Source organism: Manis javanica, chromosome 2, assembly GCF_040802235.1.
Source record: "Manis javanica isolate MJ-LG chromosome 2, MJ_LKY, whole genome shotgun sequence".
NCBI lineage: Eukaryota > Metazoa > Chordata > Mammalia > Pholidota > Manidae > Manis > Manis javanica.
Window position 1 is genome coordinate 144,701,983 of NC_133157.1, and position 25,646 is coordinate 144,727,628.

Consider the following 25,646-nt stretch of genomic DNA (forward strand, 5'->3'; position numbering starts at 1 on the left):
AATTCTACCACTAACTGTAATAAGTTATGTCAATATGGTCTCTCTCTCTCAAAATACCTTCCTGTACTGTACTCACCCTTCTTGTGATAGTATGAGATGATAAAATGCCCATGTGATGACATAAAACTAGGGGAATGACACAGGCATTGTGATATGTCAGAAGGAGGATCTCCTGCATCTGGACAGGGTTAACCACAAGTAAATGAAACCATGGGTGAGGGGGAACTACTGTAATTAGAGTTCAATGCCTAAGGCTTTCCTTTCATGCTTGAACTGTGACTCATTTTCCTGGGCTGCAAGCTATAAAAGTTGGACATATTTCCCCTTAACACCTCCTCACCATTACCCACATAAGATTCTGACAAAAACGAGAGCTAAACTAAATTTTGACTTGTGGCACAAAAATGTTCATACTAATAAAATCTGTTGCCCAGATGGATTAGTAAGAAGGAGTTACCACAGGTATTTAAGAAACTAAAATAACTTTAGCTTGAATCTTTAGAGGTTATTCAGAATATCATTCCTATGTCCTTTACTTTCTAATTCAATAGGTAAATGGTAGATTGATAGCTAAAAAGAGAGGCAGGGAAGGAGGGAGGAAGTGAGAGAGAAGTACCTAGAGTCGCCCACATGGGAATCTACACTTATGCTTGAGATGTAAAGTTAATGTGTACTTAGCAGACAAAAGAAAATGAATGGAAGACTTAAAATTAAATAACCTTATTGATGTTTCTAATGTTGGTTACTGCAAAGCCATGCATGAGGATAAGATGTCTGAACATTAATATGTGTATTATCATGCTAATGGAGCCAATACAGCTGGTGGAAAATATGTGCATTTTATAAGGAAATAGAATCTGGCAAATGTACATATTTCTCATGGCACTAATGGCATTTGTAAGTTTCTTTTAGTCTTGATACAACACATTGTCCCCACTCTGTAATTTACAGACTAGTTTTAGAGAACAGGATACAAACTGTTCTTGAAACTGACTCCACAAATATTGGGCTTTTTCTTTAATAAAATGTTTTTACTCAATTATAACTGAGCTCCCTCCCCAAGACCCTAATTCAGGTCTTTGATAAGGAACATCTAGAAGTTGAGCCTCACTGGGTGTCATGAAAAGAGGAAATACATTGTAGGTGAGCTTCCCACTCAGGGTTACCTATGCAGTCCCAAATTCAATGAAAAATGTCAAACTCAAGCTATAAACTTGAATGGATTAAAACCTGAGAAGTTTAGAGAGTGTTCCTCACTCCTAACCTTCTGAATCCCTGGATTCTACCATTTTAAAAAAATGGCTGGGGTTACCTAAACTTGGAAATATGTGTTTAGAATTCACTATCACTCTCAAGTTTGTCTGCTGCACAGACATCTGAGGGCCTGTGTCTGTCGGGTGCTGAGTGCTGAAGGAGCAACCGTGATATAACACACGTGACCCCCTTCCTTAGAGAGCATACAGCTTGGACACCAGCTCAGATCTTGAAATATTAGTCGTGGATGTGATGAGTCCTGCAAGAGGGGGCTAAGGAGATAGAGAAAATGTTGACTTTGACTAGTCTCATATGTCAAGGAATGGCCCATTTTACTATTGAAGTTACAAATAGTGTTGATAACAGTATGCCAACTGTAGGTTTGGGGATGATCGGTTACCAGAAAAAGCCTGGTAGGAGGGCCTTGTAAGAGGACACTGCCCAAGCATGGGAGTGAGAAGGCGGGTCTGATTAGGGTGGGACCTGTGACAACTGCACAGGAAGCCGCATCTGCAAGTCACCATGGAGCCCAGGGATCAGAGCCTTATGTTATGTGCTTGGTAACATCTGGGGCTCTCTCTTCTCTAAGCTAGGCCTTGTTCATTTAAAACAAACAAGGAGGAGGGCATTTCAGGGTAACAACAGACCTGGAGACCATTCAGCAGGGATTTATTCTGCTCCCTCTTCATTTTATACAAAATTACATTTCACAACATTTAAAGATTACTGCTGTTATGTCCCTCCAAATTCATATGTTGAAATCCTATCTTTCCAAAGAGATGGTAGTAGGAGGTGGGGTCTTTAGGAGGTCATAGGGTCATGAGGGTGAAGCCCCCATGAGTGGGATTAGTGCCTTATAAAAAGAGACCCCAGAAGTGCTCTGTCCTTTTTCTGCCATGGGAGAACACAGTGAGAAGCTAGCAGTCAGCAACCTGGACGAGGTCCTCACCAGAACCCAGCTGGCACTTTGTCTCAAACTTCCAGCCTCCAGACCATGAGAAATAAATTTCCTGCATTTATCAGCTACCCAGTGTGAGGTACTTTGTTACAGCAGCCTGAATGTACTAGACAACTTCCCTGGTTTGGCCCTCTGCATGTGTTTCATCCTTTTCTTCATGCATTTGCACAGATTTGAATCTCTGACCATTGGGGATGGCAGAGACGAAGGTTTGGCCTGCTATCAGGTTCAGCTTCAAAGCCAGTGAGATGGGACAGTACCACTTTTCACACCCTTTGCTCTGACTGGCAGTGGTGACGTACAGTTGTGAATCTTCCATGGTGTTGGACTGATCCTTCTCTCTTCTCCAGAAGCACCACTAATCAGTAAGCCAGCAGTGTTTGAAGAGGGGCTTTCCACAGGAACAGTGAAAGCATTGTATGTTTCCTTTGTTGCAATAATGCGAAATTTATCATTCTGAGAAAGGAACACACAGATCTTGGTGGGACTTGCTTGAGAACAATTGTTAGCAGTCAATTTATTTCCAACTGTTTTCACATAGAAGGGAAAAAATAATTCAATATGTGTTGAGTTCTAAGAGGCTTCATGCCTATGAAGGGGATTTGAATGTTCCTGGGAAGCTTTGACAATCAAATTCAATAATAATAGTAGTAATAATAATAATAATGACAAAAAGCAAAGGATAGAAAGATGGAGCTTTTTTCTTTTTAGTAATATGCGCCCTAATTTCAAAATTTATTGTAACTTTAATTGTACTAATTAGAGTATTATTTTAAATGTTCATTATTTAAGGGGAATATACATCTTAAATACCAGAGCACTGATTTGTTTCCACAGGACAAGAATTTAGCATCCGGCTCAAGAAACAGATCATGACCAGAACCCAGAAATCCTCCACATTTCCCCACCTGCCACATTCCTCCCTAAGGGTAACATTCCTGACATCTTACACCAGAGTAGTTCTGCCTGTTAATGAACTCTAGAGTCATAAAATATGTGCTTTATTGTTTCTAACTTTTTAAAATTGAAGTCTAGTTGACATAAAATATTATATTAGCTTAAGGTATGCAACATCAGGATATGACGATTACATACATTACTAAATGCTCACCTCAGTAAGTGTACTTGCCATATCTGTCACCATACAGTTATAGCAATATTATTGACTGCATTCCCTAGGATGTACTTTTCATCCCTGTGGCTTATTTATTTTATAATTGGAAACTTATACCTCTTAAAGCTCTTCATCTATTTTTCCCTCTCCCCATACCTCTCCCCTTTGACAACCACCCAATTTGTTCTCTGTATTTGTAAGCTTTTTTCTGTTCTGTTTGTTTGTTCATTTGCTTTGTTTTTTATCTTCCAAACTTAAGTGAAATCATATGGTATTTGTCTTTCTCTGATTCATTTCACTTAGCATAATACCCTCAAAATAAAAAAATCCATGTAGTGGCAAATGGCAAGGTTTCATTCTTTTTATGGCTGAGTAATATTGCACTTTATTTATGTATACCACATCTTTATCCATTCATCTCTTGATGGACACTGATTGCTTCCCTATCTTGGCTACTGTAAATAATGCTGCAATAAATACAGGGGTGCATATATCTCTTCAAATTAGTGTTTTGTTTTCTTCAGGTAAATACTCAGAAGTGGAACTACTGGGTCATGTGGTATTTCTATTTTTATTTTTTTGAGGAAACGCCACACTGCTTTCCATAGTGGCTGCACCAATTTACATTCCCACCAACAGTGCATAAAGGTCCCCTGTTCTCCACATCCTCCCCAACACTTATTATTTCTTGCCTTTTTGACATTAGTCATTCTGGCTGGTGTTAGGCGGTAATTTCATTGTGGTTTTTGACTTGCATTTTATTTATGATTAGTGATGTTGAGCATCTTTTCATGTGTCTCCTGGCCATCTGTATGTCTTCTTTAGAAAAATGTTTGTTCATGTCCTCTGCCCATTTTTTTAATTGGATTATTTTTGTGTGTGTGTTCAATTGTATGAGTTCTTTGTATATTTTGGATATTAACTCCTTGGATATATCATTTACAAATATCTTTCCCCATTCAGTAGACTGACTTTTCATTTTGCTGCTGGTTTCCTTCCCTGTGCAAAAACTTTTTGGTTTGATGTAGTGCCACTTGTTTGTTTTTGCTCTTATTTCCCTCGCCTGGGGAGACATATCCAGAAAAAAACTGCAAAGGCCATTGTCTAAGAATTTACTGCCTATGTCTTCTTTTAGGAGTTTTATGGCTTCAGGTTCTACATAGAGGTCTTTAATCCATTTTGAGTTTACTTCTGTGTATGGTATAAAAATGTGGTCCAGTCCCACTCTTTTGCATGTAGCTGTACAGTTTTCCCAACACCATTTACTGAGGACACTGTCTTCTCCTCACTGTTTATTCTTGCCTCCTTCGGAGATGGTGGAACTTTTAAAAATCCATTTAGAAAGTCATCCACTACTATAGATAAAGAAATAATTGCCCAAAGAATAGGCTTAGGTATTACAAATGTTCCAAGATGCCCTTCCTAAAATTTTTTGCTGAGATCAAAACCATCGCTTTAGTGATTGCTTATGAAAAACAGGGCACTTCATCATGTAAGTCATTTAAAAATATTGCTTAGTATGTTTTTTTATCCCAAAATAATTACAAGTTCATGCTGGTGCCAAGTGTAAATCATGTTTATTTCTTTCTGAAAACTATGGCAGGGATTTGAAAACTAGAGCATATGGTCAGATGTGTGCATTATTTTGAAAGCTAATTCATATATGTGCTGCAAACACATATGTCTGCTCTGTTTAGAATGGTGATAGCATCCATTGGTCTGAGCTTTCATCAGTTTATTTCACTTTCAGATAACATTGCACACTCAGCAGCACTGACTTATTAAAATGCTACCATTTGCCAACTGGAATACTGTCAAACGTTTTTCAGCTTTCTCTTTCACACTGCAATTCAGAAGAAAATGCTCTCACTATCACACTGCATCACAAATGCCTTTCTTATTCCCACGTTAAGTAATATAGCTGAAGTTGCTACTTAATTTTCAGCATCAACCTAACCATTGCAAAGATCATACATGCAGTTCTCAGTATCAAGGTGTGTTGCATAATTTGCTCTAGGAGAGAGTGCTATTTTTCCCTAGCAAAGTCACCAAACAAAATAGATTTTTATTTCTTTAGTAATACAATGGCTGTGAAAGAAACAGTCATCTTTATGTACAGAATGTCTCTCTGGCATAAGGTTGAAACAAATACAGAGAATATGTTTGAATAGAAGGCTCTTATGAACAACACAGTCCCCTACTACTTACATCCTGCATTAATCTGTCTTTTACATAATTCAGATGCCAGCAGTAGACTCCATCTCTTCCACTGAACCCCTATTGCTGATATGATCTCACCAGGCTATTTTGATGTCCTATGAGAATTACACCTCTTCTGGAAGCATACACATAACTCTCACTGATCCTAATCCAAGTTTTGCATTGAGGAATGAAGGAAAAGAATGTATAAAAAAATAAATATGAGTTGTTTATTTATGCTGGCAGAAGGTATTAACAAGCTGTATGTATTTCTAAGCTTCAGAAAGATCTCCAAGTTAATGAAAGCAAATTCAGTCTTGTATAGACCCACATTCCTTTCTAGATAAAGACAATGAAGGAAGCAAATGTGATTGTCCAGGGTTTAGAAATAAAGACAGGAAGATGCAGGTAAACTCTTAAGTAATGTAGGTGGAAGTGCCAGTGAAATCATTTGTATAAATTTAAAACTGTTCATCTGTTTGCTAGCACTAGAGAGTTCAGTTTCAAAGACAGCTTGTCTACTTTGATATTAATTATTTATGTGAAAGGACAGATTATGTTGGCAGATGCAAAGAAATTTAATGGACTCCATGAAGTTGATCTAGATTGAATGGGGTGTGGCCATCAAGGACTATTCTAATAACAATGGACAGAGTTGTCAGGTAAAAAGGGATGAATAGAGAAGCAAGCATACATCAGTATCTGTGCATCAGACTGCCCTAAATTCTAGAGAGTTAGCCCATGCAGGAGTAAGATCTTTAAGAAATAAATAGTAAAAGGATGAATCCAAGTGAAAAATAGAGAAAAAGAAGGACAGCTTTGCTCACATCTTCATTTATTAAGAATCTTAATGATGAAAAACGATCTGTAATGACCAACTAGGTGTTTAACCCATGATATAATCAAGCGTTCTCAAAGCAGAATTATGACACTCCCACAAGTTATGAACTTCAGTATTAAATCAAAACCATTCAAAGCTTAGGCTGATAGCAAATCTATGGAGGACGTGAGGGCATAAAAATATGTCCACCTTCATATTCTTGGCAGCTGGGGGGAATGCTGGGTAAGGAGCTAAAGCAATGGCATCTTCCATTCACACAAGGCATCCAAGAGAACACTGCAGAGTTGTGGGCAAGTCTGGCTGGTTAGTGAAAAGGGGTGAGCCTCCACAGAGTAGCCCTGGGTTTCTGAGAGCAAGGGCTTCTTCAAAGAGCATAGGTGGCCAACATTTTGCTACTTCTGATTCTGGGAGGAGACAGAGATTAATTGTACCTCAGTGAGCTCCACATATTACAAGCTCCTGTTGATGTGGTTGGTGAGAAGATGTTTGAGGGCTATAATGATTAATTTATGCATCAACTTGGCAGGCCATGGTACCCAGATACTTGGTCAAATGTTATTCTGGATGCATCTTTGAAGGTGTTTTTTAGATAGTTTGTTGAATCACTGTGTTGTATACTTGAAACCAATATAATGTTTTATATCAACTGTACTTCAATTAAAAATACATATGTATACATATATATGTAAATTTAAATCAGTGGATTTTGAGTAAAGCAGATTGGCCTCCATCAATATGGGTGGGCCTCGTCCAATCAGTTGAAGGCCTGAACAGAGTAAAGGGTGACCTCTCACAGCAAGAAGGAATTCTATAGCAGACTGCCTTTGGACTGAAACTGCAACAAAATCTCTCTCTTTTTCCTCTCTCACTATATATATATATATATATGCTTATAAATATTTCTATTTATATATAGTCATATATTTTCATATATATGAATACATCCTACTGGTTCTGTTTCCCTGGAGAACCATGACTAATAAACTAATAACAGTGCACTATACCCATATGCCTCTCAAAGTTAAGGTATAAGCTTCAATCCAAAAAAATGAACAGGCAAGTATCAGAAACACATGTACAATACATCATGGATTTATACTTATGCAGTCAAAGGACTAAATGGACTTAGTGAGATGGCTGTGGCATTATTTTAGCAAAGTCTTTAGACATGTAAATAGTCATGATCACTTCTGACTAAAAAGAAGAACAGAGCATTCTCAGTTCAGAACAGTTTGCCCTTTGAAGGACAAGTGATAGCCTTCTGTCCTGTTCTTGGAGATTTGTTAGAATATCTTAGTCTCAGAATATGTAATTCCATAACCCAAAGGGCAATGTGATACAATGAAAGACTGGCAGAATTTGACAGACCTGGACCCACAAAGGCATGCGCCACTGCTTTTTTCAAGTTAATTCTTCCTTGTAGGCTACATCAAAGTAGATGGAGAAAATTTAATTAGATGACAAATTACAGCACTATAAACAAACTTGGCCTGTTGCAGCTGGTCAATAATTATTAATTTTGACACTTTATCATGCAAATAATAATGAGACATCTCTGCTACCAAGCACCTGCTTCTTTTGTTCATTTTTCTCTCAAAAACCTAATTCTGTGGCATATCAGACTTTAAAGACAGGTAACTTAAATTGATGTTACCTCTCAGCTTTCAGTGACCTTATCAACAGGGTGACCTTCTTCTCAGGGTGAGGAGAATTATCCATCTCTCCTCAAAGTACTAAATGTTCTTCTTCACCCATTATTGCAAAAACCTTTCTGAAATAAAGAATATTTTTAGTAAAAATACAGGTAAAGAAATTGAAGGGAATATACAAGCCATTCCTTAAGTTTCTATGATACCTACAGTTCTAATTCTATCTTCAAAACTATTACCAAATAAATTATAAGCCTGCTTAGATAAGTTATGTGCTCTTTTATATGTGTTCATATATAAAAGGTATAGAATTTTAGGAATTTGTCCATGAAACAAATGTGGGGATGAAAAAATGTGAACTCTATTTGGAAGGTTAAACTAGTGCCATACAGCCAGCCAAAAAACAGTTACACATCTTTGCTAAGACGTAACCAGGGAAAACTTGCAGAGAGATGGCTTGTTTTTTTTTTTTTGTATGTTTTAATCAGCCATACCTAAGATGAATGTCTATGGTTCTACACTGGGAGGATATCCATGTTTCACCTTTCCAACTGATGCTATGTTGAGAAAAAACAAAACAAAAGCATTGCATTCATTACCTTCTTCCATTTTTGTATGAGGCACAAGTGTTCTGCACAAGATAAGGATGGTCTCCAATCAGAGGAACCAGTGTTTGTCTTTAGCACCTAGCATATATCCTGGAGGCTGCTGGGGGCAATGCTTGCTGATGTTCCCCTAAGGACCCATAATTTCAGATGCCTTATGTAATGGCAGGATTCTCTAACAGCCTGGAAATCATCAACAACATTCACTTGCCTTCTGTGGCACCTGCAGGCATGAAAAAAAATCTAGGAAGATGAAAAACATTTCCATTACATGACCATTCAGCTGGTATCATTGTCAGGGATATTATAACTAATGTAAGGGCCAGCCACCAAGGGTCCAACCAGGTTGCTTGTAATTTTCCAGTTTTATAAACTCAACCACTTTTTGAACAAATTTCAAGTAAGTTGGCGCAGTTTCACAGCTATAAGACACAATAGATAAAGCCATTCAGCATCAGAGGATTCAAGGCAAAAGTGTGAAAGATGTCATCGGTTTTTTTCTTGTTTTGTTTTTGCTTTTTTCCATTTGGACTTTTATTTTTCAGAGAAGTTTAAGGTTCACAGCAAAATTGAGTGGAAGGTATGAGATTTCCATCTACCCCTGCCCTACACATGCAGAGCCTTCCCCATTCTCAATACCCCCACCAGAGTGGTACGTTTACTGCAATTGATAAACCTACATGGACTTGTCACACTCACTTAACCCATAGTTTACATTATAGTTCACTCTCAGCATTGTATATTCCATGGGTTTGGACAAATGTATAAGGACATTTGTATCCATTGTTATGATATCATACAGAGTATTTTCACTGATCTGTGCACTGACCATTCATTTCTTCCCACCACCCAAACTCTGGCAACTACTGATCTTTTTACTGTCGCTCTAGTTTTGCCTTTTCCAGAATGTCATATAGTTGGAATTGTATAGTATTCATACATTAAGGACAATCTGAAAAGGCAACACACATATACAGATTTAAGGGTCCTCCATGTCTTTTGGTGGCTTGCTTGATAGCTCATTTACTTTCAGTGCTAAATAATTCATTTCCTGGATCTACCACAATTTATTTATCCATTCACCTACTGAAGGGCATCTAGGTTGCTTTTAAGTTTTGGCAATTATGAATAAAGCTGCTGTAAGTGTCCATGTGCAGTTTTTTGTGCACACATAAGTTTTCAACTCCTTTGGGTAAATACTAAAGAGTGCAAATGCTGGAGAGTATGATAAGAGTATGTTTCATTTTGTAATAAACTGGTAAACTGTCTTTCAAAGTAGCTGTACCCTTTTGCATTCCCGCAGGAGCAATGAATAAGAGTTCCTGTTTCTTCACGTCCTCACAGGCATTTGGTAATCATCAGCATTCCAAATTTTGGCCATTCTAATAGGTATATAGTGATATCCCATTGTTGTTTTAATTTGTATCTCCCTGATGACATATGATGTGGGGCATCTTTTCATATGTTTATTTGCCATCTGTACATCTTCTTTGGTATGGTCTCTGTTAAGCCTTTAATCCATTTTAAAATTAGGTTATTTGTTTTCTTATTGTAAGTTTTGAGAGTTCTTTATGTATTTTGGATAACAGTCCTTTATCAGATGTCTTTTGCAAATATTTTCACCCAGTCTGTGGCTTGTCTTTTCATTCTCTTGACATTGTCTTTCACAGAGCAAAAGCTTTAATTTTAATGAAGTCCAGTTTACCCATTATTTCTTTCATAGATCATGCCTTTGATGTTTCTAAAAAGTCATCAACATACCCAGGATCATCTAGCTTTTCTCCTGTTATCTTCAAGGAGTTTTACAGTTTAATGTTTTACCTTTAGGGTTATGATCTGAGTTACTTTTTGTGAAAGGTGTAAGGTGTATGTCTAGATTCATTTTTTGCATCTGGATGTCCAGCTGTTCCAGCAGCCTTTATTGAAAAGACTATCTCTGCTCCATTGTATTGTCTTTGCTCCTTTGTCAAAGATCAGTTCACTATATTTTTGTGGATCTATTTATGGGTTCTCTATTCTGTTCTATTGATCTTTTTGTCACCTATCACCAATACCACACTTTCTCATTTGTTGTAGCTTTATAGTAAGTCTTGAAGTCAAGCAGTATCAGTCTTCTAACTTTATTCTTCTCTTTCAGTACTATGCTCCTCTTTCAACTCTTCACAGGTTTTATTTTATTTTTGTATGTCTATTGGAAAAGTTGAAAACACCATTTAACGCTGAGACTAGAATACAGTGTCCAAAATTAAGGAAGAATGTCAAGGACAACAATCCTGCTGTATTATGGATATTTCATCTGAAGGATAGCTTAGCTTTAGAAATAAATAACAAGCTAGGCATAATACATGAATACATTTTTTGACAATATTCAGAAGATAGTTAAGTGGTCTTGACAGAGAAAAATCAAAGATGCTTAAAAAATTCTGTATCCAGATGATATGAAATATTCTCAGTATCAAATATTTTGTTCAGTTTTCTCTCAATTTCCAGACATTGCCAATGTGCCTTGTTGATTCTGTCTTCTCAGTAATCTTCAAATGTCAATGAAGATCAGAATAATGTGAGCTTTTCACACCAGAATCATATGCTCCAAAAGTGAAACCAGAGTATCTCCATATTGAAGGCTTTACCTTATTTATTATGCTGTTTACATTTTTTAATATAACTGCTTAATTTTGATCTAGTTGACCTGTCTTGAAATAAGAGTGATAGACTAAAGTCCCCTATTATCAGTAGGTTTCCATCCAAACCCTTGCATCTCTTTGTGGTGCTTGCAGTTTTTGATGCATTGGTATTTATGACTGACTGTTTTACCTCGCTTGTGGAATGTAGCTTTTAACATTATAAAGTGCCTTTCTTTATCCTAATTTAATGTTTTTTGTTGTCAGAATTACAGCTCTTGTTTTCTTACTGTCTTTTTGCCTGGTAAATCTTTGTCCACACTCTTTTTTGTTAGCCTTTCAAACCTGTGAATTTTAAGTGGTTCTTAATGACACTAATGTAATTACTCATGTGCTTTATTTTACATTACACATACAGCTGTCTCAGATTCAGTTTCAAAACTGCCACCAATGAAATGATTACTGTATATCTTACTAAGGTTGTACAGTCAAATTACTAGGTTTTAAAGTCAGTTGGAATAAATAGATTCTTGTCATGTGATTACATCACCTAGATACACAGGTTCATTTGTTTCATTTTCCTTTCACTTTTAGAGATTACTTTTTTAAATTACATAACATATTTATGTTTCCAAATCAAAGCTGCAAAACAACATTTATTCAAAGAAGTCTGGTTTCTCTTCCTGATGCTTTTCATCTAGCCCTTCCCTCCCACATTTGTAATCACTTATTATCTTATAGTACATCCCTTAAATGTTTATTTTTACTGTAATAATATATATGTACATATATATAGATATAGATATATTCACATAACAGCCCCTTTCTTAAATAAATGGTAGCATACATGTTTTTCTCAACTTTTTTCTCATTATATATCCTAGAAATCACTTCATAACAGTACATGGAAATAAACCTCACTCCTTTATACAGTAAGCAATTCTTCTAAGGACTCACTCAACATCCTTCCCTGAAGAGCATTTGGGTGATGATACTGTGCAATTCCATTGTTTGTCATACATTTTTTTCTGGACCCTTAATTTTCTTGGGTCAGTCTTATAGTCATACCAGATCCACTGACTCACCAGGGCCAGGATAATATTCATGGTTCTTAGATCTATCATAGTCCCTGACATTATAGGGTAGTATTCATTATCTCATTTTTCTATTTTTCACTGATGATATCTAATTGTCCAATCAATAGTCCAAAATTCTGTCCATGTGTCTCTTTCTTGTCCTCTCCATGAGACAATAAGGAACATTTCAGGGAGAGTCCCAGTGCATGGATCACACTGATCCCCCAAGTAGATATGAAAACTAGTTTAAAAACTGAATTCTGACAGACTATAAAATAAGCCACAGTTTTCAGTAAGATTTTTTTAAATTAACATTTGTAGTCTTAATTCCTTGGCAAATATAAGAGATGTAGGGAATACTCGGCAAAAGGACAATGGCTACTGAGTTTCAGGTTGATAATTTTGTATTTGGGAAGCACAGAGAAAAATTAAGAGCTATGAACCCAAAGATGCAAAGTTTTTCTCTCCCTTGAGCTTAGTAAGCTACCTTGCTTTTATAGAATGACACTTCCAGCACATCATGATCTGAGCTAAAGGTCCACTAGTCAAACAGCTATAAAAGATTTTGCTTTAGTCAGCTCCAAGAGAGAACTGGTGATCCTTTCTCTGAGCACCAAAATTTTTTTTATCCGTACTGCTTAATGGGGCACTAACTCATAAAATTTCTGGCAGCTTACCGCTTTCATATATATGTGTCCTTTCTCTTCAATGGGATTGTTTCTTATAGTTCTATACCTATCAGAGGTCTTAGCACAATGTTGAAAATATAAACACTAGCTGAACTACATTGAAGTGGATAATATACTTTGAAAACTCTATCTTCAAAAAAGAAGAAATAATTTTGTCTTCCCAAGATTCTTCCTAAGAAACAGGATGAAACATTCTTTTCAGATTTTATTTTATCCTTCCTAAGAACTTTGATAGGGGTTTTCTGGTTTCCCTACTCCAAATGGGTATTTGTATTTCTGATTTTGTTTTTGACTTGGTATTTCTGATTTTGTTTTTGTTTTTTCCACATTAAAAAGCCTATATTCTTAAATGTCTAATATTTTCTATTGAACATCATGATTAAACAGTCTGTTCATAATTTTAAAAGTGAATTATTTTAATCATAGGTTGGTTTCATCTAAATCAGGACATACTAAAAATGCCATAGCTGTTGTTTAATACTGTCATAAAAGAAAACATAATAAATATTTTTCCAAGGCTATTTTACCTTTATTAGTTAGAAATTCTTTCCTGAATATGTCTTTTATTTCTTTTGTTACAGTGTAGGCTATTTATTCTCTTCTCAGAGAAAATGGAGCATTATGGATTTATGTTTCTGAATATCTTATTTTCCCAAATGGGTATTAAGCTTTTATACATTTTTTAATTTTGTATAGTATCTTTACCTTTTTAGTGATGATAGTTCTAAAAAAATCTTTCAAAAAGGGAAAAATCTGCCCACTCATACATATATTCCTAGTTGAGGTTTAGAGACATAGAGAATTGGAAAGAGTGTTACTCTCACCTTTACAACAACGAAAAATTGGACAAGCTGTAAATTAATGATTTTTCTTGAGAACTAGGTTTCAGGGTAAAAAAACGAATCCAAAATCTTGCAAGAGACAGGATTCTGCAAGGAAAAACAGGACCCAAATATTCGCCTATCTGGAGCAAAACCCAGTAGATCTCATATAAGTCAGTAAAATAATTCACGTAGATATTCTCAACAAATTGCTAAAGGTCAGGTGTAAATTATTGTCAGAGTTTGTACCTTACAGGCTTTCCTCCAGGAACCCCACCTGGCAGGGTAGATTAGGGAGAACACTAAGAAATATTCCTTTCTGGTGCTGACTAGTTGGAGAGACAGCAGTCACTGCTGAAACTCTGCCCAGACTAACTGTCCCTACTTTCTTTCGGAAAAGATTTAATCTGCTGACGGAAGAGCAAGAAAAGAGTCACCTAGAGCACCAGTGGAATCCCACTGAAATGGAGGCAGAGAAACCTGAAGAAAACAAACCTCTGACCCTAGGGGAAGAACAGGAATACAAGCTAGACCCACTAAATCTGGGAAGGAGCAGGATCACAGGCCCAAGTTCACAGTGTTTGGCTGAGGGTTAATCAGAACATCAGGTAACATACCTCTCCCCCACTCTCTCATCATCACATTAGTGAGTGTTCAGTAAAAATAACAGTGAAATACAGCTGGGAGAGCTGCAACAGAGAGATCAGAAGGGCCAAATCCAGACAGGGAGACTCAAGTCAACTGGGAGTAAGCACGGAGGAAAACTCTGGCAAATTAGGCTACATCCAAACAAAGGAAAGGAATATGAAGACTATAATACACTAAGTATAACCATAGCAACAACAGATGTTAACCCCAGCCTGACTACTGATTACATTAACATAGACTCCTACTAAATGCTGAACAGAGGAAGGTGTCCTTATCCCCAAGCATAAATAATTGACCTCAGTAAATTCTATTCTATTAAACATATGCAACTCCCATCAAAAATTATAAGGCATGGGAATAGTCAAGAAAACTATAACCCAAAAAGACAAAACAATAATCAAAATCAGATTCAGATATGACACAGATATTGAAATTATTAGACAAGGAATTTAATCTAACAAATATGTTAAAGTCTCTAATGGAAGATGTAGACAATATACAAGATGAGATAGAACAATTAGCACTATAAGAAATAACTAAATTCTAGAAATCAAAAACACAGTAACAGAAATGAAAAATTCCTTTGACAACTTCATTAGTAGATTCAATATAGCCAACAGAGGGGAAAAAAAACAATGAATTTTGAATAGGGTAATGGAGACACAGAGGCAAAAAAAAAAAATGTAAAAAATAGAGCATCCAACAGCTGGACAATATCAAATAGTCATAGATGCACAATTGGAATCTCAGAAAGAGAAGAAAGAGAACAGGGCCTGAGAGATATTTGAAAAGTTAATAGCCAAATTTTTCAAAATTAGATGCAGAAGCTAAATCACAGATTGAAAAAGCTCACTGAGCAGGATAAATACTAAAACATACAATCAAACCCACACACTCACACACAAACAAAGACACCATACTTAGGCACATAATATTCAAAGAGCTATAAATCAATGATAAAAAACAAAATCTTGAAGGCAGCCAGAGATAAAAGACACATTGTTGACAGTAGAAAGGATAAGAATTACAGCAGACTTCTTGTCATAATATATGCAAGCAAGCAGACAATGGAGCAGCATCTTGCTAAAAGAAATGATCCTGGTTGGTAATCAAGATTCCTATATCCAGTGAAAATATTTAAAAATGGAGAAATAAAGTCTTTCCCAAACAAGAAGAACTGAGTGAATTCATCGCTAACAGACATACTCTACAAGCAATGTTGAAGGGAGTTTTTCAAACTGAAGGATTATGACATAGGCTAGAAACTTGGATCTACACAGAGAAATGAAGAATGTCAGAAAAAGAATAAAGGTAAAACAAAATGTTCTTTTTCTCTCATTTTTAATTCTTTAAAAGATAACTCACTATGTTTAAGGCAAAATCAGTAGTTATATGTTGTATTTTTACATATATGCAAAAGTGAAATGTATGATAACTATGGTACAAGAGATGGGAAGTAGAAATTAGGACTATTCTGTCCTAAGACCCTTACATTCCATGCGAACTGATATAATATTATTTATACTCAGATTAATTTAAAATGGATATTATAGGACATGGGACAACCACTAAGAAGTTAAAAAAAAGTATGAATAATGTCTATAGTGGAATTAAAACTATTCATTTTAAAAGTTCAATTTAATCCAGAAAAGGGGATAAAAGGAAAGAACAAATTGAATACAAAACTAACATGATGGCGGATTTTATTCCAATCATAAATAATCACTTTAAATATGAATGGTCTAAGTTAAAAGACAGAGATTACCAAGTAGAATAAAGAAGCAAGACTGGATGATATGCTGTCTACAAGAAACTCATTTTAATTATAAAGATATATACATTATAAATATCTATAAACTTAACTAAAAAATTTTTGGCATGGTACCTGGCAAAGAATATCTCAACAAATGCTTTTGAATAAATATATTTGGGATATATTTGAAAAATGTGAAATTTCTTTCTTTTTTATTCAAACTGTTATTACCAAATTTATAAAGTATTAAAATCACTTTATAGCCTTCTGATATTTTACTTTTATATTACAGTAGTAAATAATATCACCAAGGTCTTCCTGAATTTCATTAAAAAAACATTTTCCTAATCAATAACATAACCTCAAAGTACATAGAGACATTTATTTTCATAACCCTATTATTTATAGATTTTGCTAATGTAGGGAAAACCAAACCCAAATAATGCCAAAAAAATAATTGTATGTAAAATGTTAATCACTTTTGCTATCATAGATCTATAGAAGAGATATACAAAATATTGTATATCTAAGGTTGTATATGTTAAGAGTAGATGAGGGTAAAAATAGGAGATAATATAGATATCTAAGTATATGTGATATTGTCAAGCCAGGATAAGCACAGTTTTATTATTTACTTCCTTAAATGACAACCAGAAAGATGAAGAATGTTTCATATACATATATATACATATATATGAAATAATCATATATATATGATTAAAATGTTAGAGAAATAAACCACTTAAAATCCATGCAACTCAACACACAGTAAGAACTCCAATGAGCCCAAAATAAATCATGTGAGCATGATGACCTTTTTCCTCTGTTGTCTTAAGCCTGAAAGTTGATGGAGCTGTAAGCCCAATCTATTAATTGCCCTAATCTGCAAGACACAATTTGTGTTTTGATAACCAAATTACAAGAAACAGAACCACAATGCTAAAGAAATGCAGTGAGTTTAGTTGCCTTTTAAAAATCACCACAACACAAAATTATACAATAAAAACCACAAGATTTATGGAAGAAATGAGGTTGGGGAACAACACTTGCAATCTCTGTAAGTGACATAAAAAAAGACAGGAACATAATAATGAACAAGTTTTATACATGTTGATAGTTGAGAAATACATAAATACTACAATAAATGTGGCAGTAACCTTGAAAAGTCATGAAGTTTACTTGTGGAAGAAGTGTTAGGAATTGCAGCCTGTGAGTTATTGTCAAGTAGTGGGAAAAAGTGTTATGGGAAACTGGAAGGAAACTATTAATATCAGATGTGGATAGATGTGAGCTACAATGAAGACAGTGTACTGGTAGTTGATAGTTGCATGATGTGTGTGTGTGTGTGTGTGTGTGGTTTCTATACTCATATACCTGGTGCAGCTAGGTAGAGTTTTCTCCATTAACCTAGTGTTCCTTGTGAATGAAAAGAAAATGTACATAATAAGCAAATGTGAAAGTCCAATTATACTTAAATTGTTCCTTAATATATCAATCACACTGAAACAAATTCACATTTTCAAAACTAGTGTTATAGCCCAACTCATTATACTTCATTTCTATCTTAGCATTTGTTTTTACATCTATTTCTTATCCTAATTTTTAGTCTCAAAGATTATGAAGAGGTGCCCTCCTTTAGCAAACCTATTCCTCCAACTCTACTCTTGATAGTAGTAAAATCAATGAATCCCTTTGTCTTCTAAGGAATCTGACTCTAATCCTATGTGCAACAATGTCTGTCCATTGCCATCTTCTCCTCCCAACTCAAAAATGGACCATTTTTCAGTCCTTGGAGAGTCCTGCTGTTGTGTCCTCTATCAAACCAATGGTTTCTCTCTTCAATTAATAAACTTGAGGGCAAAATGGCTCCATATCTAAGCCACCATTTCTCTCCATAGCAGTATAGACTCTTTCTTTCCCTATAATGTTGTTCAATAAGACCAGTACAACAGCTCTGTTGAAAGACACTAACATCCTCCTTGTTGGCTAATCCATCCATCCTCTTCCCATTTTCATCTTCCTTTCTTTGAAGCATCTGATTGCTGGTCCCTGTTTCAGTTTCCTAGGACTTCCATAACAAAGTACCACAAACTGGGTGGCTCAAAACACCACAAATATATCCTCTCACCATTGTGGAGGCTAGACATCTGAAATCAAGGTGTTGGCAAGGCTAAGGCTCCCTCTGAGACTGGACAGAGTCCTTCCTCGCCTCTTTCTTCCTCTTAGCTTCCCTGGTATCCCTACAGCTGCATCTCTCCAGTCTGCCTGTCATCTGTTCTCCCATATGTCTCCTCTCCTCTTTTATCAGTCATATTGGATCAAGGGCTGGCCCTCGTCCAGGATGACCTCATGTTAACTTGCATCATAATTACTTCAGCAAAGACCCTATTTCCAAATAAGGTCACATTCACAGATACCTAGGATCTCAACATTTTGGGGGGAAACACACCCATAAAGTCACCTATTCCTTCTTGAAACTCTTTTGTCCATTTTCTCTCCATATACAATAAAAATATTTTTAAATTTCTGATTTGCTATTATGTGTCCTCCTCCTCTGTGCTAAACATTTCACGTTGACTTTGTGTATCCCACATAATGCACACAACTGTCTTAAATCGGTGTGATTGTTAATGCCCATTTTACAGAACATAAAACTTTGAGCAACTGCTCACAAATACACAGCTGGTCAAAAAGCTGGGATTTAAATGTAGGAGATCTGACCCCAGCACCCACACATGTAACTGCAATCACCTGCCCAGTAATTCCTTCACCAGCAACCCAGGACAACAACTGATGAGATAGTTAGGACCTCACTGCTTATCTCAGAAAACATGGTTTATGTAGAGTTATGGGAGAAGATCCCAGAGTGTAAGAGATTTAGCAGAGAGTGGGAAAAGATAGAGGTTAAGCCACAGGGGTAAACTAGGACTTCAAAAGAATTGCCAAGAGGGGAAGAAGAAAAGTCAGTAATTTAAGAATAGAGCAAGGGTCATTTTTAGAAAAGAGAAGACGTAAGTATGTTGGTAGACTGAAGGCAAGGGATAAATAGAGCCATCATAAAGAGGTAAGAAAGAATATAAGAGGAAGGCTGAGGGAACATAACCTTAAAAGATGGACGAGGATGTGATCAAGACTGCAAATACAGGTGTTGGTTTTGAAAAGAAGAGACACCATTTCACCAGTTAAAGAGAGAAGGGTTAGAGAAAGGTATTTATGCTTTTGTTTCAGCTTTACTAAATATCCAACATCCAGCTCAGAGGAAATATCAGTAAAAACCCTTTCTCTTTTCTTTCCACAAAGGTTTCTGGCTTCTTAAGGAGTGGGTCATCCATATCCTTTCAGTAATCCTCCAATAAATAAAAAACGGTTGCTCTCTGAGGCCAGTAATCATTTGCTTTACTATTTAGCCCTTCTGAGAAAAACAGTCCTTCTGAAAAGTGTTCATGCATTTTCTGTAATTTAGTCTGTCTTGAGGTTTTGGTTTCTATAGTTTATCCTGCATTTAAGCAGAGCAACTTCACTGGCTTTTCTCAGTAAGAATTCATATTTGAAATTTTGGTGGTTCAAATGTAGAGGTCATTAAAAAGTACTTCAATTTCTGTGACTGAGAAAAAAGATTAAGTAGAACTGTCCCTGGGATCTGCCATTCACAGGAAGGACAACCGTGAGCAGGGCGGTGCACAGCCTAAGTTCTAAACTGCCAAGTGGAGTCAGTGTGAAATCTGACCGAACTCTAAGCTTCAAGTCCACCAAAGAAACAGAGAGAGAGAGGAGGGAAGGAGATAAGGAAGGTGGATGGAGAGGAGGAAGAGAGAAGGAAAAGAAACATGTAGAAAAGAAAGACATACAAAGTTGTGCCGAAATCAAATGACATGCTGGCATCCATTTAGCTAGTGGCTTATAATTTGTAGATCCACATGGACATCTAACTTTATAAACACTGAAACGCCTAAGATAAATGTTCTTGCTGTTACATGTGCACTCATGGCCTTGCTCCAGCCCCGCCAACTTAGTCTTGGCTCCGTTTCTTCCTCCTACTCCAGCCTCCAGACACGTTTCTGCACAGAACCCCACCCCTGCCGCCCCGTGCCAGCAACAGCCACCTACCAACCAGCTGCCACACTGCTTCCCAGCCCTCATTCATCTGAAGAATTATCTTCAATCCCACCCCAGCAGGAAGACTACCCCAATATGTGGGCAGGGTGACAAGATTTAGCCTCAGGAGCATGAAGACAAGAATGTTTCATACTTTATACAAAGTGTTTTACTTTTTAACCCTTTCAACCTATACAATAACATTATAAGGTATTATTTTACCCATTTTACAAAGGAGGAAATTAATGTTTAGAAATGTTAAGTGGTTTATCCATATAACCTTAGATCATAAAGGTCAGAGTTGGAACTCAAATATAGGTCTTCTAATTCCTGTTGATATAAATTGCTCTTAAAAAGACAAAATGTATTATGCATTCTATTCTAGGAACAAAAGGGACATTCAAATGATTGTGCAAGTGCCCTAAGAGCTTATAATAAATATTAAACCTATTCATCTACAAAATTAATTGACTCCATGCAATAGCAAACTAGAAGCAGGAAACTACCTTCTAGGAGTAAATGGCTTAGCCAGCTAACTTGGCCCAAGCAATAGAGAGTACTATTTAGTGTTTCAATTTGCAGAAATGAAATAAAAAGTTCAAATCTCTGGGCAGGTTTATAAGTAAATAATAACCATATAAGAAACATGGGATGCCCTTTATGACACCCTCAAGGTGCAAATAAATGATCACAAGAGAAATTCAACAACAACCCAAGAGAAAGCAACAAATATTAAACAAATTTCAGCTAAGTTATTTTCATTAAACTTTCATGCTTTTGACAGATATACATGAGTCTCTGGTCTATGTCAGTCAATGGATAAGATTCAGGAGTGAGCAACTGCATGAGCTCTAGGCCCTGCGGTCTAGGAAATCCTCTCTGCCTACGCTCTTCAAATTTTTTGCTGTAATGGACTCTTTGCTCTGATTCTTGTCTTAGTCATTTTTTGAGGATGTCTCATTTCCTTTAGCCTGGTTCTCAGTGACGTTTTAGGTGTTTCTGGAGGGCTGACTCTGTAAAATATGAAGAGTAGCTTCCAAAATTATCACAAAGCCTAACATAACTTTAAAAACTATTCTTTGAAGCTAGAATCCTCTTCTACTTCCTCTCAGACAAAGAAAAACTGAGAAAATTCATCACTAGTAGAAGTACCCTACAAGAAATACTAAAGGGGATCCTTCAGGCTGAATTGAAAGGACACTCAAAGTAATTCAAATCCATATCATCAAGAAAGTTAAAAGACAATCCACAAAATGGGAGAAAACATTTATAAATCATATATGTAATAAGAGACTCATCCAGAATATATATAGAAGTCTTAAATTCATTAGTAAAAAGATAAATAGTCCAATTAAAAATGAGCAAAGGATTTGAATAGACATTTTTCCTATGAAGATATACAAATGCCCAATGAGCACATGAAAAGATGTTCAGTGTAATTATTCATTAAGGAAATGCATATCAAAATCACAATAGTACATCAATTCACAACCAGTAGGATGGCTAGAATCAAAAGACAATAACAAATTTCTGTGAGAAGGGAGAGAATTAGGAACCATCAACACTGCTGCTGAAAATGTAAGAATAGTTCAGTCTCTTTGCAAAACAGTTTGGCAGTTCCTCAAAATGTAAAACATAGAGTTGCCATATGATAGAGTTATTTTATTTCTACCTACAAGAAATTATATGTCCACATAAAAATGTATGTATGATTGATGTTCATAGCATTATTCATAATAATTATATTCATAACTGAAGAAATATTCCAAATGTCTATCAACTGCCAAATGGATAAATAAAATGTCATATATATGTGCAATGGAATATTGCTTAGCCGTAGTAAATGAAATACTGATTCATGCTACAACATGGATTAACCTGAAAACATTATGTCAAGTTAAAAAAAAATGCCATACACAAAAAGCACTCCATTTTTTACAATTCCATTTATGCGAAATATCCAGAAAAGGCAAATCTTTGGAAATAGAAAGCAAATGACTGGTTTCCTAAGGCTGGGCATGAGGTGAGTAGCTGCTAACAGGCAGGGCTTTCTTTTTGGAATGATGAAAATGTTCTACAATTAGAGTGTGGTGAGGGTTGTATAGCTAACCATCATGAATTCCGCACTTTAAATGGATGAATGTTGTGGTATGTGAACTATAACTTGATAAAACTCTTTGAACAAAAAGGTAAGAAGTGAAGATAACTTTCACAAATCCACAGTTACATACTAAAACTTGTTAAGAGGTAGTAAGAAACTTTAAAAAATAATAAACACTATGTATGGCAGATACATATACAATGATCTGGGGGTATGCAGTGATGATTCAGTAACTGTTAAAATTTATCAGTTGCTTACCATGTTCTGCCAGGCCCTGTGCTATAAATGAGACACGTTTACAAAATACTTTGTCAGAATGGATCAAGTGTAATCCCATTTCTTGGACTTTGTCATAATGAAATTAGGTGGCTTTGGTTAGAAAAAAGATGAAACTAAGGTAAAAAATAGGTTCATTAAAGCAGTACTTAACAATAGTAAAACCTAGAAGCCATTTAAATGTTCAACAATAGCAAAGAGTTTCATTTATGAAATGGTAAATTTCATATACTCAATATTAAATCAATACAAATCATAATTAGCAAGTCTACATAGCTCCTTGCATAAATAAGGGGCTACACAATTGCTTATGCACTACAATATTAATAGCAGACATGTATTGAGCATTTCAGGCACAGCACTGCACACTTTATATGGATTAATTTATTTAATCCTCATGATACCCCTTCAGATAAGGGTTAGTGAGGCACATAGCAGTTACGTGACTTGTCGAGGGCACCACACTAATAAGAGTTGAAGTCAGTGTTTCACACTCAGCCACTTGACTCCTTAGACCATGTCTCAGCTAGGCTGCTCCACCATCCTGTCCTAGCACCAGACTCCATGGATGTGGACAAGGACTAGAAAAGATATTCCAAAATGGAAATATTTCCTTGGGGGCAGGATTAGGAGTAAATTTTTCCATTCTAATTGTTAAGTTTTCTAAAGTTCATATACTTTGCTGCCTTTGTACAAATAGACATGGGGAAGAAACAAGAATCTTATATTCCTGTTCTTTCCCAACTCCCTTATGATCAAATATTTCCTGTTTTTACCCAAGAAAATGTAATGCAAATGCAATACCAAAAGAAACAAACAATTCTCTATTCTGTCTCAGGGAATATATATCATAATATATCTTAGCAAACAAGTAATAGCATATCAGTTTTACCTTGAATGTATCTTCAGTGTTTGGGTTAAACAGCTGGTGTTTCCCAGATCCCAAAATAATAGGACCTAAACATCCTGCTTCTCCATAGACACAAAGGGATACTGTTGCCGTGGTGCCAGCATTTTCAAGATCCCCAGTGACTACAGTCACTTTCCAATCTCCTTCTGCAAGGGAAAAAGGAAATCAGTGTGAAATTGTGGAGGAAAACCATATTAATATTAGGAAATGAAGAGCTCTACTTAATCTACTTAGTTCTGAAATGAGTAATTTGTGAAATGGAAGTATTAAAGTAACTGCTAATCATGGGCTCCCCTTTGGAAGCTAGCATGTGGAAAAGTTCTGGATATATTATAGCACTTTAATTACAAAGCAAATAAGCCATAAGCTTTTCAGGATAGCACATAGTTTGGGCAAAAATGCTGAGTGGGAGGCATTTAGGTACTAAGTGTTTGGCTGGAAAAATTAGAGTTTATTTAGGCATCACTGTCAAATGTTTAGGTGGGGATGATGGAGGCATACCTGCCTCAAAAGCATTTTCTGTACTAGGGAATAGCTTTGTCCAGCTGTGGCTAGGAACACAGTTTGGTGAACCTAGCAGGATCATGGTAAGGATGCAAAAGACTTAAAAACAAAGCAAAAAGAGCTAACCATTTCCCCCACCCCCCAAAAAACTGCTGTAATCCCTAAGGGCTGGAATGCACCAACACATAAGGAGTAAAATGTGTATGTAGGGCCTTGTGAGAGAGAAGCTGAAGAAAAGATGCATTAGAAATGGGGAAAGGCTAGTCCCGTAAGCAGATCGCATCATTGCCCTCCCGCTCCGGGTTATGCTGGAAGCCCAGGAAGGTTAAGACAAGCGGAGCATGACAGAAAATGTCTTTTTAAAGATCTGACTTGTTTGTGATTGGTTTAGTTGGGAAGACAAAGTGAAACAGTATTTATTTTATCATTTTGTGCACTTTGGCAAACTAAACCACCAATCCTGACGCCATGAAAGTCCTCCCACTGGGCCCAGCTGGAGTCCCACGCACTACGGAAGCACTGGCCCAAGGAGGCTGTGCAGGGTGAGCACCTCTCTCCACTCGTCCCAGGTTATCCCCGGGTTGCAGAGGCAATCTGAAGATGGCTTTATTGTTATTTTCAAAGCCTCCATAAACACATTCTGCCTTATGAGTATTTATTACATTTTCATAATGCAAGACGCACCACCATTCTGGTCCCCCAAGTTCTCAGTAACTCCTCCTTGGATGTTATTTTCCTTGTTAATACATAATGCTGTTCTCTACATTCCCCACCATCAGTATATCCATAAAGCGCATTTTAATATCTCTAATTGGTTGAATAAAACTTGTATCAAGTAAATTTTGCATAATGTTGCATTTGATAATAAGGAGGGGCCTTAAGCATCCCTACCAAAATGCCAAAGGAGGCACAGAACTCACAGGGGACGAAGGGGAGCACATCCCTACTTCCACCCTGTAGCGAGTTGGCTTTGAGCAATTTCATTTCATGTAGGAAAATGGGAAACATGCAAATATCAAACTATAATCCCACTGAGAGTCCTATCATTATACTAATTCTTAAAGAAAGGCTTTCACATGCACTTTGATGCATAATTCAAGAAGTTAAAGAATCTCTTCCCTTTCTTTATTATGTCTTCTTTCCTTATCTCATCCTTATCTCCTTCTCCTGCCTTAGGGACCTGCCCTAGCATTTCTGCGTCATGCTATCATGAGGAGAGGGACAGGAATGAGTTTGCACGTGGGCTTGGATCCTGTTTTCTAAGCAACAAATAGCAATGAGCCATCGATTTATATAAGACTCCCAATTTCTTCCCTTTTGGAATTATGTCTCCAGGCATGCACCTACTAGTCTCTAAGTACCAGGTTTATTTAAAATACACAACCTGGACAGACCAGGCATATCCTGCTATGTCAGATTGCATTATGTAAAGATGTCCTCACTGATATCACCCAACCCACCTGTTCTTTTGCAATGTGACTATTTCACTGCTTTATTAAGAGGTGGAGTCTATTTCCCCTCCTTTTGAGTCT

General features: G+C 36.4%; 1 protein-coding gene across 1 annotated transcript in view; it reads right to left on the reverse strand.

The window, feature by feature from the left end:
• The window catches only part of RP1 (RP1 axonemal microtubule associated), a 370,859-nt gene that overhangs the window by 46,418 nt on the left and 298,795 nt on the right, over positions 1-25,646 (reverse strand). The window contains exon 25 of the mRNA XM_036999525.2: positions 23,593-23,756. The gene's annotated coding sequence lies outside the window, so the exon portion shown is untranslated. The remainder of the gene's footprint in view (positions 1-23,592; positions 23,757-25,646) is intronic.